The sequence below is a fragment of the Cavia porcellus genome, unplaced genomic scaffold (assembly GCF_034190915.1).
Source record: "Cavia porcellus strain 051 isolate PalLab524CR breed Dunkin Hartley unplaced genomic scaffold, mCavPor4.1 scaffold_9, whole genome shotgun sequence".
Classification (NCBI taxonomy): Eukaryota; Metazoa; Chordata; class Mammalia; order Rodentia; family Caviidae; genus Cavia; species Cavia porcellus.
This window is the reverse complement of record NW_026947492.1, coordinates 55,901,043-55,919,136: the sequence shown is the minus strand read 5'-3', so window position 1 is coordinate 55,919,136 and position 18,094 is coordinate 55,901,043.

Here is an 18,094-nt window from a genome sequence, read left to right as displayed (position 1 = left end):
TGAAAAAGCTGTACGTGAAAATTCAACATTGTTGAAACAAATTAAACAAAAAACAAATACACACTCTGTATTCATAGATTAGAACAATTAATATTATTATTGTCCATACTATAAAAGTGACCTACCAATTCAAAACACTCCATATAAAAATCCTAATGGTGAGCAGGAAGAGAATCAAGAAGCCAAATCAGGCCTCCCCGTGGGCCTGCAGGAGCACTGACTGGGAAACAAGAAAAGCAACACCCCTGCCCCGCTCCTGATTCGGAGGAAGTCAGGCTGAGACGACAGCAACTGAAGTAAAAAAATAATAATAACTTGAAGCTTGTATTGTTTGACTGACTTCACAGGCCTACGGCTGGTGGGCTGGGCACCTATCTGGAAGAGAGCAATATGCACTGTAGCAACTGTGGGGGATTTCCTTCTGTTGTCTTTGAAACCCAGGGCTTTGTTCTGTTTACTGTTTTGTTTTATCCCTGTATCTGGTAAACTTAGCAACTATTTTTAAGATCACAATATGCAATATAACAACTATTGTTAAATTCCTAGCATCTTGTTTTGAAAACCTATATAGGTATTGTTGTTTGTTGTTGTTGTTGTCATTTTGCTTTTGTTTTTGTTTGCTTCTTGATTTTTGTTTTTTTTTAAATAAATAAGTCCTAATGACATTTCCTATGAAAATAGACAAAAGCAAAACAATTCTACCATTCATATGATACCACAAAAGACTCCAAATAGCCAAAGCTCAGCGGCAGAGCATATATGAGGCCCTTGATTCAATCCCAAGCATCAAAGTGAGGAAATAAGACACAAATGAATTATAGACTTAAATGTAAAACTCCTGAAGAAAAATACAGGGACGGGCTGCTTCACTGTCAATGCCTGCCTCAACAGTTCGCAGCTGGCTGTGGCCACAGGTAGCTTGGGCGCCAACACCTGCAGCTGGAGGGAACCCAGGCCTCTGGAAACCACGGCTTGAATTTCCTGCTGCCACTGCTGCATCGCAATCAGCACAGCAGGGATAGAGATGCGAAAGCTCTAAGAGCAGGAATCAGCAAACCAAATTGAGAACAGAACTGGCGGGGAGCCCTGCATTGACCTGCAGTGAGTGAGAGGAAAGGGGACCCTTCCATGACTGGGAGGCTCCAACAGAGGACATTCTGGAATTGGGCAGACTAGCCGGAACAGGATGCTGCAGTGACTTCAGTCACATATTTCCCTCTGAAGTAGGATTGGTGGGGAGCACTTGACCTGGGTCATGCTGTGGACTAAGACCCAATAGGCTAGCCCAAACCAGGTCCCTGCGCCTAGGCAGTGCACCCTAATGCAGTGAAGGGAGGGGCAGGCCCAGCATAGGCTGCCCAGTTCCATGTCTCCCTAGTACACTGCAGTGGGCAGGAACACCTAGCCCATGCGATTCAAACAAACTGTAAACGACAAAGAAAGAAACTGGGCCTCCTATATATGCTTGTATGGAAGGAACAAAAAGTATGGGAAGAGGAAGTAACAAGAAAGGGTCCTCAGTCCCTAATCCTGAGACCACTGATCCAGGAAAGGTAAATGCAAAGGAGAATGAGGACAGAAAACATGCAGTATCAGGTACGGCACCAATAGACATAAAGCGATATCTCCGGAGCCTCATAGATGAGTTCAAAAGTGAAGTATTTAACCGAGTAAATCAAGATATAAGTTGAATAGTTAAAGAAATGCTAAGCACCTCCCAAGAAAAAATAGATGGTAGAATGGAAGAACAGAAAAAAAGGGGAGAATTGTTTGATGAAGAAAATAGAGAAGACATAGAATACATGAAGCAGGTTCAAAGAGATTACCAGGAAACTAAAAACTCTATTAAAAACTGGCATAACAGCTTGAAAGAAACTAAGGATAGATTATCTGAACTGGAGAACAGATTTGTAATGTGGGAACATGAAAGGAAAAAGTTCTTAAAAATAACAAGGAAACAAGTAGTAACAATACAAAGGCTAGACGATGATAAGAGGATCTACAACTTAATTAAGAATGTAAAGGAAGGAGGGATACAAACAAATGAACTGCAAAGGCTATTCACAGAAATAATCAAGGAGAACTTCCCTAATATGGGAAAAGGTAAAGATACTCAGATCTATGAGGCATACAGGACCCCAGCCACCTACAACCCAAAGAGAGCTACACTCAGGCATATAATAATCAAAATTCCAGAAATCTAATATAAGAACAGAATATTAAAAGCTGTCAGAGACAAGAAACAGATCACTTACAAGGGAACATCCATCAGAATTATAGCAGACTTCTTGGCACAAACCATCAAATCACGAAGAGCATGGGGGGAAATAATTCAAGCCTTGAAAGACAATAACCTCCAGCCAAGATTGATATATCCTGCACAACTGTCCCTAGAAATTAATGGAGAAACAAGGTGCTTCCAGGATAAAGAGGAACTAAGGGAATTTACAACCACGAATTCAACTCTACAGAGAATACTGCAGGATATTCTAAAACAGAAAAATACCAAGATTCCAGAAACAGTGGCAGAGAGGCCACAATGAATGGAGCAGAAAGCGAAATGAAGAAGACAAACTGACAACTAATGACAGAAAAAAGAGCTCAACAGAAATGAGGCAGAGAAGGCTAGATGGTATGAACAGCTATTTTGGAGAAAACAAGACATCATAATAGCTAGTGCTGATTTAATATCATCTTGTTTTGAAGCCCCATCAAGCTTTTGTTCTTCTGTCTCCATTGGTCTTAACATGTTGTATCTTAATGGATTTTATTATTGGTGATAATATAAACAAAAACTTTTATAGACAAGGAGATAATACAGAAACCATGGTTCATTTTCTGTTAGTTGGTTCTAAATACCCTGTAATACTGTCATTCTCTTGGTTTTACATTGTCTTGATATGTCTGGTGCTACAGTATATGAAGTTATACTCAAAGATTTCAAGGAAAGAGACACTATGGTGACTACTTTTATGTCAGGATTATCTTGTGGTTAAACACTATTTTGCCTCAATGGTTATGTTCTGACCTGTGCTGTTTTGTTGTTATGTCCTCTTTTATCTCAATCTCCTTTTTTTTTTTTTTTTTTTTTTTGTCTTTTTCCTTTTTATCGTTACTGGGGATCGAACTCATGACTACCTGCTTGTAAGACAGGCGCTTATGCTGCTGAGCTAAACCTCCAGCCCCTCAATCTCCTTTTTTTATTATTTATTTTTTATTTCTATCTTTTTAATTAAGGGAAAAATAAATAAAAAATAGCAGGATATATTATAGTAACCCACTTTGATTTCCTATTAACTTGATTTGATATCCTGCATTGCTCTCACCATCTTATTTTGACTGATTTTAGTCTATTCTGTTTTGCTTGAAAGTACCAAGTTTGAGAGTATAGGCAACAACTGTGAAGATAATAAGATTCACTAGGATGGCCATTCTGGTTTGACTATTATCTTCTTCTGAAGTCCTGTAATGTCTCCAATGTTTTGGTTTTATTGATTTTGTTCTTTACTGTTTTGTTCAATTGTATTATAACTGAGGATATAGGCAATTCTTTTTAAAATAGCAAGAGGCATTATGGTAACCATTGTTGATCACCTTGTATTCTGTTTTTACATTGTATATTGTGTCCATCCTTTTGATTTGACTGACTCTGTTTTGTTATGTCACATTTGGTTTTATTCTCTTCAAAAAAAAAAAAGTAATAAGAACTGTGGGAGTAATAAAACCCAAAATTTGTAATTGTCATTGTAAAAAAGAGAGGAAAAGAAAGTGCTCTAAAGGATATAACTGCGTGTATATTTAAGCATATTAGATAGATAACCATATTTCTGAGTTTTTGTTGGATCATTGAACAGAACTGTTTGCAGTCTCACTGTTTGAATGTCCACTTTATATGCTTTAATTTTGTAACTTGAACAACTATTTCTAAGATGACAATATGTAATCTATTAACTAGTGATTTCCTACTATTTTTTTTTGAAATTCTGTATAACTTGTACCCTTTTTCTTTTTCTCCTTAAATAAAATTTTAAAAAAAGAAAAATACCCCCAAGCTTAAGGATGTCATGATTTCACAGATATCACACTCAAAGCATATCAAACTAAAAAGCTTCTGGATAGGAATGGAAATAATCCACAAAATGAAAAGGAGTTTACAAAATGGGAAAAAAATATTTGCAAATCATATATTTGATAAGGTCTTAATCTCTAAAATATATAAAGAACTCCTATAGCTCAATAATTTAAAAGTTGTAGCAACCCAATTCAAAACTGAGCTAAGCACCTAAACGGAAATTTCTCCACAGAACATATGCAAATAGTCAACAGGTATGAAAGGATGTTCAGAATCACTAATCATCAGGGAAAGGCAAATCGAAACCACAGTGAGACAGAATCTCGCACTTTCAGGATGGCTACTGTCAAAGAGACAAAACAGGGGGCTGGGGATTTAGCTCAGCGGCATAAGCACCTGCCTTGCAAGCAGGCGGTCGTGAGTTCGATCTCCGGTACCGATAAAAATGAAAAAGACAAATATATATATACAAAGAGACAAAACAAGTGTTGGAGAAGATGTGGGTAAAAGGGAGCCCCCTACCTTACTGGCAGAAAGAAATGCAAAATGGTGCAGCTGCTATAGGAAACAGTATGGAGCTTTCTCATAAAATTAAAAATGAGCCAGGGATTTAGCTCAGCAGTGAAAGTGCCTGTCTGGCAAACGTGAGGTCGTGAGTTTGATCCCTGATTCAAAAAAAAAAAAAAAAAAAGTAGAATACAATTAAAACTGGAACTACCATATTATTCAGTAATCTCACTTCTTCATATTTGTCTTAAGATTTTAAATCAGGAGTTTTATTTTGTTTTGTTGAGACAGGTTCTCACTGTACAGTTCAGGCTGGCCTTGAACTCACTATGTAGACAAGGCTAGCCTTAAACTCACAGCAATCCTCCTATCTCCGCCTCCCAGTGCTGGAATCACAGGTGTGTGCTGCCATGCCCAGCATTAAATCAGGGCTTTGAAGAGGAGTGCTAATGCACACCTCTGCTCACTGCAGGCCCAGTTACAATGTTGCAAATATGGAAATAAGTGTCTACAGGAAAGTAAATGGATAAAGAAAATGCGAAATATACATACAGGATTGATTAAATGAGATGGCAAATGTTTAACACTTTAAAAAATGATTACAGTAAAGGACACAATGCCATTAATCCCCTTCAAAATAGTCTCCCCTCCTGTCAACACACTTCTACCACAAGTCTCGCCACTTTCTGGAGCAGTTCTGAAAGTCCTGTCATCAGTGTCTTTATGAAGTGTGAGTTAAAAACTTGCTGAGCACCATGCAACAGAAAAGCAGGCTCATAAAAACATTGCAGTTAATCCTCACCGGCCTTTTTCCTCTGATCTGGCTCCACGGAACCTCTGGCTCTTGTTCAAAGTCAAAATGGCCACAACTGAGGATGTGGAGATAGCCTCAAAAATGCAACTAAAGACACTTTCAGAAGAGGACTTGCAGAAACTGGGATAAGTGGATCTGAAGCAGAGAGAGGTGGTATTTTGAGGGGAATGAATGGCAATGTGCCTTTTACTATAGTGACTTTTTATGTGTTGTTTGTTCTTGAGACAGGATCTCATGATGTAGCTCTGGCTGATCTTGAATTCATGAACTCACAGAAAACCTCCTGCTTTAGCTATCTGTGGGCCACCACATCTGGTTGTTATAAATTTTTAAAAATTAACATTCACTGTACCTTTTGATCACCTCTCATACAATGGGGTCTTTCTTTTTTTCCTTACAGTGGAATATTATTCAGCCTTACAAAGGAAGCAATTTTACAATATGTGACAACATGTATGAACCCCAAGAACATTACCCTAAGTGAAATATGCCAGCACAGAAAGACAGGATGTGTGTAACTACTCATGTAGGCTTTGTAGTCCTCTAGGAACTAACACAAGAGTGGTTTGCGGTTCTGGGAACATTGTCAAGTACAAACCCTAGAGATAAGGAAAATGCTATAATATTGGCCACAGGAAAACTCTGACCTGATCACACCCCGTTGCTCACCGAAAGAAATGGCACTAAAAGAACCAGAAGTACTTACCAAGAAGGACCTGTGTCCACAGATCAAAGCCCTGGCCATTAACGACCTGAAGCCTAACAAGGTTTTCAGAAGGTGTGGCTGAGGCTTTCAGTAGGCAGGCGTAGAGACGGCACCAAAGAGTACAGAGGACATAAACACCAATTAAACTCACTGCCATCAGCTTGACATACTATTACCATCTTAATGCTGGCAAAAAGCCTGTAAAACAAAATGGAAAATTGATTTCCCTGTCTTCTTGGCATATATCACATTAAATGGATACTGTAAAGAGTTAAAGTCATGCTTAAGCAGATTATTTAAATTATGATTTAAAGAGGAAGGAGAAATGTTTTTTGTCAGTAATCCCTGAACTTTTTCTCCCAGGACCTTAAAATATGCAAATTATAGGCTATTAGGCAGCTATTAAATGGAATCCTTAGGAATATGTGGTCAGCTTCCTATTGCTGTGCCAAATATCTGAAATAATTAATTTATAAGAGAAAACATTTATTTTGGCCCAAAATTCTGGAGGTTTTGGTCTAGGATCAGTAGTCCCATTGCCTATGCTGGAACTCCATGGCACACTGTTCACCTTGCAGTCAAGGGGAGAGAAAAGCCAGGTAGAGGTCAGGTGTCCGGTGTCCTTGGACAATATACTCCAAAGGCCTAAAGTCTCCCCGACAGCGATGGCCCGTCTGCTAAAGTCTCTGGTTCTGCCACCTCCTGATGGACCAGGGTTGGGGAACAAGTCTTTCACACAAGCCTTTCTAGATCTAGAGATTCTAGATCCAAAGTAATCTATTTCCACAGTATGGCAGAAGGGTGCATAGCAATAGCAATAAAGCATCCTAAAATATTGAGTGAAAAGTAAAAATATAAAACATTTGGAATAATAACCTGCATTAGTAAAATTCATAGCTGAAAATGTGTATAGCTGGTACGGATTTAAAATCTGGAATAATCTTATTTATTTTCTTGAAGATTTGCTTTGATATAGCAACTGATCAACCAAGAAAGATACAATCAGATAACTAGTTCTAGAGAAAAAAAATTGATGAATATCCACATTACTGCAATTGATTTTCATGTGTTTATTCTGTGTTCTAGTATATAATGAAAGTATTGGGAAGAATTTGATTTGTATGGACAACAAGAAGCAAATCAATCTGGAAATGTGAATTTAAAAAAAAAACAGAAACGAAGGATTTGAGTTTGAAAGGTTGAAAAGAAAATATTAGGGCAATATTTACGTGACACAGGACTTTCAGCTGTCCTGGAGCCCGTGCCAGGCATACAGCTGTGGTGGCCTCACAGTTGATGTGCTCTGTATACTCTGACCTCACCACTTACGAATGGCAGGTCTCTGGTCAAATTATTTGAATACTCTAATCCTCAATTTCCTCATTTATAAAGTAGAGATATAGATAATCTACTTCATGAGATGATCATAAGACTTAAATAATAGCAGAGATATAAAGCAGTTCATATTCAGTAAATGCATCATCTCTACACTAGTCTCAGAAATTACCATGTAAAAGTAGACTGACCTGACTGAATTAATCATCAGCAAATGACCACATTTACCACAGACTGGCTGCCCACTACAAGAGTCATGGCCTGGCACACACCAGACTCCCAGAAGAAGCACGGATGGATGGAAGGGTAGACGGATGGGTGGACGAATGAACAGACGGCTTAAACTGTCTTCAGATCCCTGGAGAAGACATTGGGTTTGTTCTGTATGTGTCTAGAGAACACAATTGGGACGAGGAAGTAGGTATAATCTCTCTTTATTTTTTGATCAGAGAAAGAGAATTTCATAAACAAAGACCAGGCTCCTGAGGAAGAGCCTTGGGAAGGAGAAGTAGAAAGAGGTTTCCCTGAACAATACACACACTCTCCAGGTCTTTGTGCTCCTCTAGAGTCACCCTTCCCATTCCTGGCTCTGGGAAGATAACACTCTGCCAGCAGTTCGGCACGTTTTTCCCTTCCTCCCTTGCTTGGCACTCTGACGGTGGGTGATGCTAAGCAAGAGAGAGGGCAGAGAGCTGGAGAACTCAGAGCAAAGAGGCTCCACTTGTACCAGGAACATCTCAAAATTGCTGCGTGGAGCCCTCACTAAGCCATGACGGACTCGGCACAGCACAGACCCAGGCGCACGTAATTTGCTTGCAGGGCAGGTGGAAGCCACAGTGAGTCAGTTTCACACAAAATCAAGCGATGTTTTAATCAAGCTGCCAAACAAGGAAGAGGTATCTTAAATACAGTGGCTTCCTCGTCACTGGTCCTTGAGTTGGAGGGAAAGTTGCTACAGTTGTCACGCTGAAGAGGAAATTCTGCTTTTGGTTTGGTGGAGAAAAGAGGCAAAATTTCCAGCCTGAGATTTTCTGATTATCTCTGAGACTCTCACACTAGTTTCCACTGACACCTAGAGGCTCACTTATAGAAAAGAAGATATCGCCACAAATTTGAGCCCAAAGAAAGCTCCATTACTTCTTGTTCACATTTCCAATCCCACTCAGGCCTACAGGCGTTCCCCTTCTCTAGGTATTTACAGTAGTGGGGTCTCATATAAAATGGAAATATGAAAAAAAGGAAATACGATCTTGCAACACCACCACCCCTTCTCACAGCTCCAGTGTCAGGACAGAAATAGAGGAAATGCTTTCTTCCGTTCACGGAGAAGGGATAAGGTCATACACATAACAAAATTAATTACCTTGTGAAACAGACCCTGCCACACTGCTACTGCCAGTGAATAGTGCCATGAAAGTTGTATCAATAGGCCAGGGGTGGTGACCACACCTGTAACCCCTCTGCCCACTTGAGAGGCTAAACAGAAAGACTGCTGCAAGTTAAAGGGCAACCTGGTCTACGATCAGGTCAAGCTAGCCTGAATTACGAAGTGAGACCCTGTCTCAAAACAAACACTAAATAAAAAAGGAAGCAAGGTTAACAGAGAGCCAATAAAGAGACCCCCAAAGTCTGGGACAGAAGGCTTGGTAGGGAGGCAGTAAAGTTAGAGCTACTTGTTTTCATGCTGAGGACTGAGCTCGGAGCCCTGGGACGGCTACGCACATGCTCTAATCACTGAGCCACACTCCCAGCCCCGACAGCTGGGAGCTCTGAATGGAGAAAGGAGCCTGCAATGAGGGAGGGAAGGACAGCAGTGGGTACAGTTTGAGTCCAGTTTTACCCAACATCAGCTTCTGTGTTCCTCGCACTGGCTGTGACTTCAGCTAGCCTCCAAGTCTCTGAACGGCAGCTTCATCTCCTTACAATGGGACATTCAGGCCTTCTTGAAAGTGCGTTGTATGCATTAGAGATAATGTACGTCCTAGTGCTTGTTTAGTGTTCGGCACAGAAATTCTGAACAACATGGGAGACTGCCTTGGGAGTGTCACCGATGGGAATGATTTCTGGAGAAATGCGGTCCTCAGTTTGCTGTGGGACTTAGGCTGGTCAGGAACTTGAAGGACACAAACAGGACCTCAGGCAGACAGGTAGCCCGGCAGACAAGTGAAAACCAAACCTTCTAAAAACAGAATCTACAGTCTGTGACCAAGACAAGAAGCTACCTATACACTGATCTCCCTGAAACTTAATAACAGAAGTTCCTTTTTTGCATAATTCCTACACAGCACTGATATTTTTGTTTTAATTCTTATTCCTAGAGGCAAATGGCAAGATTCTAATACCTACAAACCAGTGGAATATTTCTGTGAACTTTCACTCTATTTCCAGACAAGTATTTCTGGCTAAAATTGGTCAGTTTATAAATATGGGTTATAACTAATACATTTTTTATTAAGTAATTTCATACTGAAAAAGTTGGTGCTGGAGCACGAGTGGTCACAGAAGGAATAAGGATGGGATGCTGCCCTCTTGTGGCATGTTTTGGAAGGTCAGGTGTGTATTCCACAGTCCTGGGCACGCTGGCCCCTCTACCACCCTTCTGTTGTCTTCCTACCAGCAGCATCAATGATCGACACCCCAAGTGCTCACTGTGTTGTTAAACGATCAAGTTAAAACACATGTGTAAATCGCTGGCATACTGTAGGCGTTCGCTAAATGTGACCAAGCCTAGCTCGTCATGACCACCTGTGCTGCCATGATACTGCAGTGCAAAACCCTCTCACTGGGTCTGATGAGTGCTGACGACATTCTGAGATCCTGTTAGTCTAGGGCCTCAGACTCTGCCTACCCTCACCCTCACCTTCACCTTGGCTTGTTTCCCCACCGCTGGGTGACCGACTCAAACATGCTTGGACCCCCTCTCTGGCCTCCTTCCCCACGTATTCCTATGACTCATCAAGCCCAGGAGCCACCTTTTTATGTTCTTTATTTCCACATGCACCATTCCCAGCTAATTTCATATCTCAAATCAAGAAACAAGCAATGCTGCAACAACCCTATTCTTTGAAGCCTGCCTTGTTGAAAGAATACAGTGAAACCTTGGATGCTGAGTAACTTGTTCTGCAAGATGAGCGAACGTTTCTAATAAGTGTTAATCTGATAAATGAGCAAAGTCTTGCAACATAAGTAGTACATGGCTCCAAACATCACATGATCACAACTGAGCCAGGGATTCTTTTCCCTTTCTCTCCTCCCCTTTCTTTGCTCTCATTCTCTACAGGACTGTGGGTCAAAAGCCACATATTATGGAGAGATCTCATATGCAGAACAGGGAGAAAAGAAGATGGAGGAATCCTTCACTTCAGATGAGATTAAGGAGAGGTGTAAAGTGTGAGGAACAGTGCAAAATTTTGTAAAAAAAAAAAAAAAAAAAAAAAAAAAGCACCGCATGAATTAGGCTGCCAGTGATGAATCTGTTTAACAACCATGATTTTTTTCCATGAAATCCTCAAAAGAATGCAAAGGTAGTGTCATGGATAGATTCTTTGATAGAGTGGCCCATTCCATTGAGCCAATAGACTGCAGTGATTCTGTTGGTCATAGTGAAAAATGTCCTACACAACAACTCTCCTCTTTTCTGTCTCCCTCACATGATGAAGTGCAGGTTAATTTATTTTTCTTTATATTTAGTATTTTCTTATTTTGTGTTATATTATACTGCACTGTAATCATTTTTATATGAATATTTTTTAGTTAAGGAATTACTCAAATAACAAATTAACTTAGTTTCCCGTTATTTCTTATGGGGAAATTCGCTTTGATAAACAAGTACTTTGGATTACAAACATGTTTCTGTAGTGAATTATGCTTGCAAACCAAGATTTTACTGTACAGGCTTTGTCTCTGCTGATCCTCCAAACCATCTGCTCATGACACTGCCTTATGTATCACATCACCCATAGCTGTCAGTGACTCTATCATAAAGATTGTTCCTATGTGGCATTGATGGTGTGAATGGAATCTGAAGAGCCTATTAGTGGTACATGACAATAGTTTCAAAGTTCCTAGAGAAGAAAGGCCCAACAATGCCCTAGGATTGCCTGACATGTGCAGTCTTTGCAGAGGTGCCATCCTTGATGGCAGCAGTAGGGGACAGCTTGTGTAAAAGATGCCTGCCACTGCCACAGTCAACAGTGAATACTATACAGGAGACGCCACCATGGTCAGAGCACAGACAGGCCAGGGTCAATGCATAGGTCCATGCATGGAACCCAAGACCCAAGGTTAGTGGTAGAGAGGAAACAGAAACTCCAAAACATATGAAAAGGAAGAGTAAGTACTAAGGTGCTTAGTGAGAATCATCCAAAATCTGCATGGGCACCATTCTAATGACCATCTCATGTGTTCTTATAAAATGAATATTGCATGGCACAGCAGAAGTGATCTGCCCCACAGGCTGTCCTTGAATTGCAGCCTGGCTACTGAGCTTTGAGACAACTCTAGAGACACAAGTTCTGGAGCTCCTCAGGACTTCTGGGCAACCTCATGTACCAGAAGGAAGATCTAAGAGCAATTGAAGGGGAGAAATTGGGTCTGGAGCACCCCACCTAGAGAACATTCTCAGTCCTGGCTTATTCTAGCCCACTGGAGTTGATTCTGAAAATTTCAAGTAGGTGCTCCACAGTAGGGAAGAGAAACAGCCTTGTCTGCCCAAGGCCAACGGCAGTAGTACACTAGAGCAAAGATGAATACTTTGGTAGCTTCACAAAGTGTTTATATGTTCATATAAATAGAATCATGTCTCTTACTTGCTTCTTTATTAATAAATATTTAAAATTCATCAATGCTTTGTTTACTTAGCTTAGTAGCACTGCCCCTGTCTGTTTGTCTGTCTGTCTCTCTTTCTCTGTTGCTAGGCATTCAACCTGTGGCCCCATACATGCTAAGCCACATATCACTGAGCAACACCTCTAGCTTCCTCCCTTTACAAAATAATAGTGATAAAACACAAATAGCATAAAATTTACCATCTTAACCACTGTATTCGCAGTGTACAATCCAGCGGTATCACATACTTTAATACTGTTGTACAGTCATTACCATCAGCCATCTACAGTACTCTTGCAAAACTGACACTTATCAATTGGAGTTGCTTCTACTTTGATATTGTGAACAGTGCTGCTGTGACCACGGGTGCACACATCCCTTAGAAACCCTGCTTTCAGTTCTTTGTGGCATATACCCAAAAGTGAAATCACTTGAGCATATGAATAGCCTGATTGTATGTCTTTCTTTTCAACTTTTTTTTTTTTGTTTTGGTACCAGGGATTGAACTCACCACTGCTTGCAAGGCAGGCACTTATGCCAATGAGCTAAATCCCCCAGCCCCTTTATTTTAAAGAGAATAAAACCAAGCAAAACAAAACAGAACAAAGCCAATCAAAACAAACCAGTGTAAGTGACACAGAATTTCAAAACAATAGGAAATCAACAATGGTTACCACAATGCCTCCTGTTGTCTTCCAAATAGCTGCAGATACTTTCAGACATAGTAAAAATCAAACAAAACAGAAAGAATAGAACCAATAAAAACAAAACAATCAATGCAATAAAGGACTTCAAAACAAGGTAATAATAAACCCAAAATGGCTACCATAATATATCGTCTTTGAAATAGCTGTCCATGCCATCAGAAACAATAAAATCAAACAAAACGAGACAAAACAAAACCAACCCCACAAAACAATGAAAATGATGCAGGACTTCAAAACAATGCAGTAGGGAATCAACAATGGCCACCACCCTCTAAAGGAAATCCCCTATAGATGCTATAGTAAGGCCATCCTCTGAATAGATGATCAGACCACTGGCTTTAGACCTGCAAAGTCAGTGAAACACTAAACACTACAAGCATTAAATTGTATTTTACCACAACAGCCTTCATGGCAGCCAGTGTTTCTCTGGATCAGCTGGTCACTTATGGTGGGTGGGTGAGGTTGGCTTTTCTTGTTTCCCATCCTGCATGCCAGTAGGGGCTGGCATCTGGCTCTCCCCTCAGTGGCGCTGATTCACAGGGAGGACTTGCTTCGTGGTGACTTCTTGTTCTCTTCATCCACAGTCCACGAATGGTGCTGAGTCACAGGGAAAGGCTGGTGTCTGGCTCCCACTCTTTTCAACTTTTTTGAGGAGCTTCCATATTGTTTTCCACAGTAGCTGCACCATTTACATTTCTACCAAGAAGGCCCAAGGAATCTGATTTTGCCACCCCACTGCCAAAAAAATTTTAATAGTAGCCATCTTAATGAGTATAAAGTGGTATCTCATTATTTTGCTTTGCATTTTTTAATTAGTTTTGTGGGCATCTTTTCTACAATATACTGGCTATTTCTATATTTTCTTTGCCAAAATATATATATATATATGCAAGCACTTTTTTGACACTGAGGTTGCTATTGCTTTTAGCTACTGTGGATACGCATACCTTAAGTCCCTGAATACTCCCCCGCTAGATGGACATTTTTAATTGACTCTTAAGACAAAAGCGTGAATCCCTGGGGGTCAGAGCTGAGACTCTCAGTAACAGAGACCATGCTCTATCTACTATTCCCTCGCTTTTCTGACTGGCTTACAATTCTAGAACAAAGTTTGGGGACTCAGCTTCCTCTTCTGTCTTTCTCTATGGCTTCTTCTCTAAGATGCATTAGGAATCATATACAAGCAGACTCCGGAGTCCTACTCCATTAGTCCTCTAGCAATGCTTCAATCCTAAGGAGACAGCACAGGTTCTAGCTGGGATCCCTACTAGATAGAGGAAATGGAAGCATAAAGCAGGAACCACTCAATAGTTGCAGAACTAGGGTTTGTTTTGTTTTGTTTTGTTCTATTAGACAAAGTCTGACTGTGTAGCTCATGCTGATCTCAGACTTGTGATCCTCCTGGCTCAGCCTCCTGGTGGGATTACAGACATACATCATAATGCCTGGCTCCTGGATCTAGTTTTCTAAAGGTCCTTGTGGTTTCACTGTGTCCCAGTACCAACTTAGATCTGAGTATGGTAAGAAACAACATCCTCCTCCCCTACACACACCGATCATATGATTCAGGTAAATTATTTTCAGGTGGGTGGCAAGGACAAGCAAAGCCCCCTCAGATCCACTGTCAGCCTATCTGCTGAAGCTCAGGAAAGCTGTCCACTCTGAACTTCTGGGACACTGGAAAGAGAGCACCCTGGCCTGGGCTTTATATTCCTGGAGGTAACATGATCCATGGGACTGAAGAATTGAAGGATGCACTGTTTCAGCGGAGGCAGAGCCAGCACCCAGGCTGTTCCGACAGCCCCCCTTTACCTCAAGACAGTGCACTCCCAGCACATCGTGCAGTTTTTCTTGAGGCTGTGAGACAGGGAGTACCACAGAAGTCCACGGTGCCTAGAGAACAGTCCTACGGTCCTGACTACACCCTAAGAATGCCTTTCACTTGGCAACATTTCTTTTCTTCTGCTAAGCAGACATGAAATATAGTGTCTGACTTCTCCAACCTGACTATGTAACAAGGGCATTTCAGCATTTACAAGTCATCAATAATTTTTTTCTGTTCAAATGAATGTAAAGTTTGGTGAATCCCTCTACCACATGATACTCATTAGAAAAGGGAAAAGAGCAACCAAACAGAATCTGTCAGATGCCACCTCATTGAGATATCAGTAATTAACATCCATAATGGGATACCTGGCTGGGTGTAATGATACATGTCTGTTACCAAAAAAAAAAAAAAAAAAAAAAAAAAAAGGCACAGACTGTCTTCATTGTCCTTTTACAGAGGCTTAGCCCACAATGTCACTCTGAAGGGATTTTAATTAGTGATTTCTCACTTCTGGAATAGGCAAAGATTGATTTGTATGATGTGAAATATATAACCACAAATAAGGGTTTATTTTGTTGTTGTTCTTTAATTGATGAATGTCTAAAGTTCTTTTAACGACAATGTACAATTTATTACCAAAGTACAAAAGACTAGATTTTTTAGTTTTTTGTTTTGTTTTTGAGACAGGATCTTGCTATGCAGTTTAAACTGGCCTTGAACTTACTATGTACCCCAGATCGGCCTTGAAGTCACAACAATCCTCCAGTCTCAACCTCCCAAGTGCTGGGACTATAGGCATGCACTGCCACATCCATTCAAAAGACAATTTTTTTCAAGGTTTTTGCAAGTAAACAAGAATGATCAGCAAAGTAATAAACAAAATACTTTTTACTTTAATCCTCAAGCAACTTCTGGTAAAAGTGTGATAACTCAGATCCCGGAATAAATCCAACGAAGCAAGAAATTAAAATTTAGGGAGCAAAGGCTTTATTTTAGGCCAGGCCCAGTGACACAGTCTCCAGGAGCCAATTTGGAGACTGCGCGCTTGACAGCTAAAAGGTAGGGATTTTATTTGTAAATCCACAAACAGCTGTTGGTCTCACAATGCAAGGAGGGGATTGGGGCGCACTACAGAACAGGAACACAGCGATTACATGTCTTGGGAAGAGCAAGGTTTAGGTAACAAGCAAGTTTAGATAAGAAGAAATCCTGCTTTCCTCAGCAGAGGATAGAGAAGTCTAGCAGTAATTAACAACCCCTGTTAGCTTATTTTAGCACCACATCTGTTATTTGTAGAGGGCAACAATGGTTAACATATCAATTAGGTAAGATTTTGCAATTCTTTACAGAGGAGAGCATTGATTAACATATCAATTAGGTCACCCAGAGGGAGAAGAAAAACATATATACGGTATGGCCATGTTACAGGTAATTTGCTATAATACAAATATAATGAAGCTATTTTTCTTAGAGTACAACAAAAAGGATCAATGAAAGGATCACACTCACAAAATAGACTTTTAAAGCAACCTCTTTAAATATCAGTGACTAAAAAATACTTTTAATTTATCCTGAATTTACCCTGATCAGGCAGCAACACAGGAAAAAGATTTCACTGTCCTGCCTAATTCATGTTCTGTAAAAGAGTAGATTTTTTTTTAATTCAGAGAAATTATTTTAAAATTTCTGTTGGCATCACAGAAATCTTAAGACTCAAAAAGGGAACTTTCATTTCATTATAAAACAACAGACTCTCAAACTAGGGAGGCCCCTCAAAACCTGATTTCTCTCTAATTTGTCCTTCTTTTCTCCATCCCTGTGACATTGGTGGACAACACACCCTGCAGGTGGCAGGGCTCAGGTTGGGCAATGCTGAAGCATTTGGATTGCCACACCATGACACCATTTTATCAGCACAAAACTTTTCTGGGGCAAAGTCCGAGGAATCCCAGCATTCTCTCCTCTGCTCACACAGTAGGCCACCCCACATCAGTGACAAATATATATAACGAATATATATATAGCTATATAACGAAAATAGCTTCATTATATTTGTATTATAGCCAATTACCTGTAACATGGCCATATCATATGTTTTTCTTCTCCCTCTGGGTGACCTAATTGATACGTTAAGCAATGCTCTCCTCTGTAAAGAATTGCAAAATCTTACCTAATTGATATGTTAACCAGTGTTGCCCTCTACAAATAACAGAAACCTGCTGTTTCAGTGCTAAAACAAGCTAACAGGGGTTGTTAATCACTGTTAGACTTCTCTATTCTCTGCTGGGGAAATCAGGATGTTTTCCTAATTTAAACTTGTTTGAAGTAACTTGCTTGTATGCAGGGAGACTTGCTTGTTAGCATAACCCTTACCTGACCTAGCTCCCCCTCCCCAGAAGAAAAGAAAAAGTAATCTCACCGTATTTCTGTTCTGTAATGCACCGTACTGCCTCCCCTTCCCCCTTCCCCCTACCTAGCTATCTAGGTTAAGTTTCAGTTTCCTGTAAAGCCATAAAGACCTTAGGTTTCAGTTTCTGGTAACCCCTTCTTGACCCGCTGGTGGTCTGTCATAAAATGTGCTAATTGTGCTGTTCTTAAGAAATGCTTAATTTCAAAGAAATTACAGGAAGAATGTTAGGGCTTAACCCCAACCAATGCTCTCCTTTTGTTCTGTATGCATCAAAAGGGTTAAGTTTCAATCCTTGTAAAAACTTAAGTTTCAGTTCCTTGTAACTTTCGACCCCTTCTCACATGTTAGCACTAATGAGCTGTCCTGAGATAATTAACTTTCTACTTTCTTCTCCAAATGTTATTGCAGATGTGCTATTCCAAGATAATGCTTATCTGCAGGATGGGATAACTTGAAAGGCACCAAAGGCTCCCGATGTTGTCAGAACTAAGTGGACAGCTTTACAGTTTCCAGATTTGGGTCAACAGCTTAACAGCTCTGCCGGGGTTTTTTGTCCCCCCTTCCCGCTTCTCCAGCTTTTAAAAACCCCTTCTTCAGTCTCTGGGGCGCGCAGTCTTTGGGTCGATTCTGGGTCGATTCCTGTGCCACCAGGCCTGGAAATAAAGCCTTTGCTTTATTTCAGTCTCTTGCTTCCTTGGATTTTATTCCGGGGTCCGAGTTATCACAGGGTGTGATGGCAAAAGCCACTGATGGCAGAAACCTGCTGTTTCAGTTCTAAACTACCATTTACCAAACATTTTTTGTATTCTATGCTCTGCACTGAAGAGTCTTCATTCTTTCCAAAATAGAGGTAGCACATGTGACCTACTACTCTATGAGACAGACCTC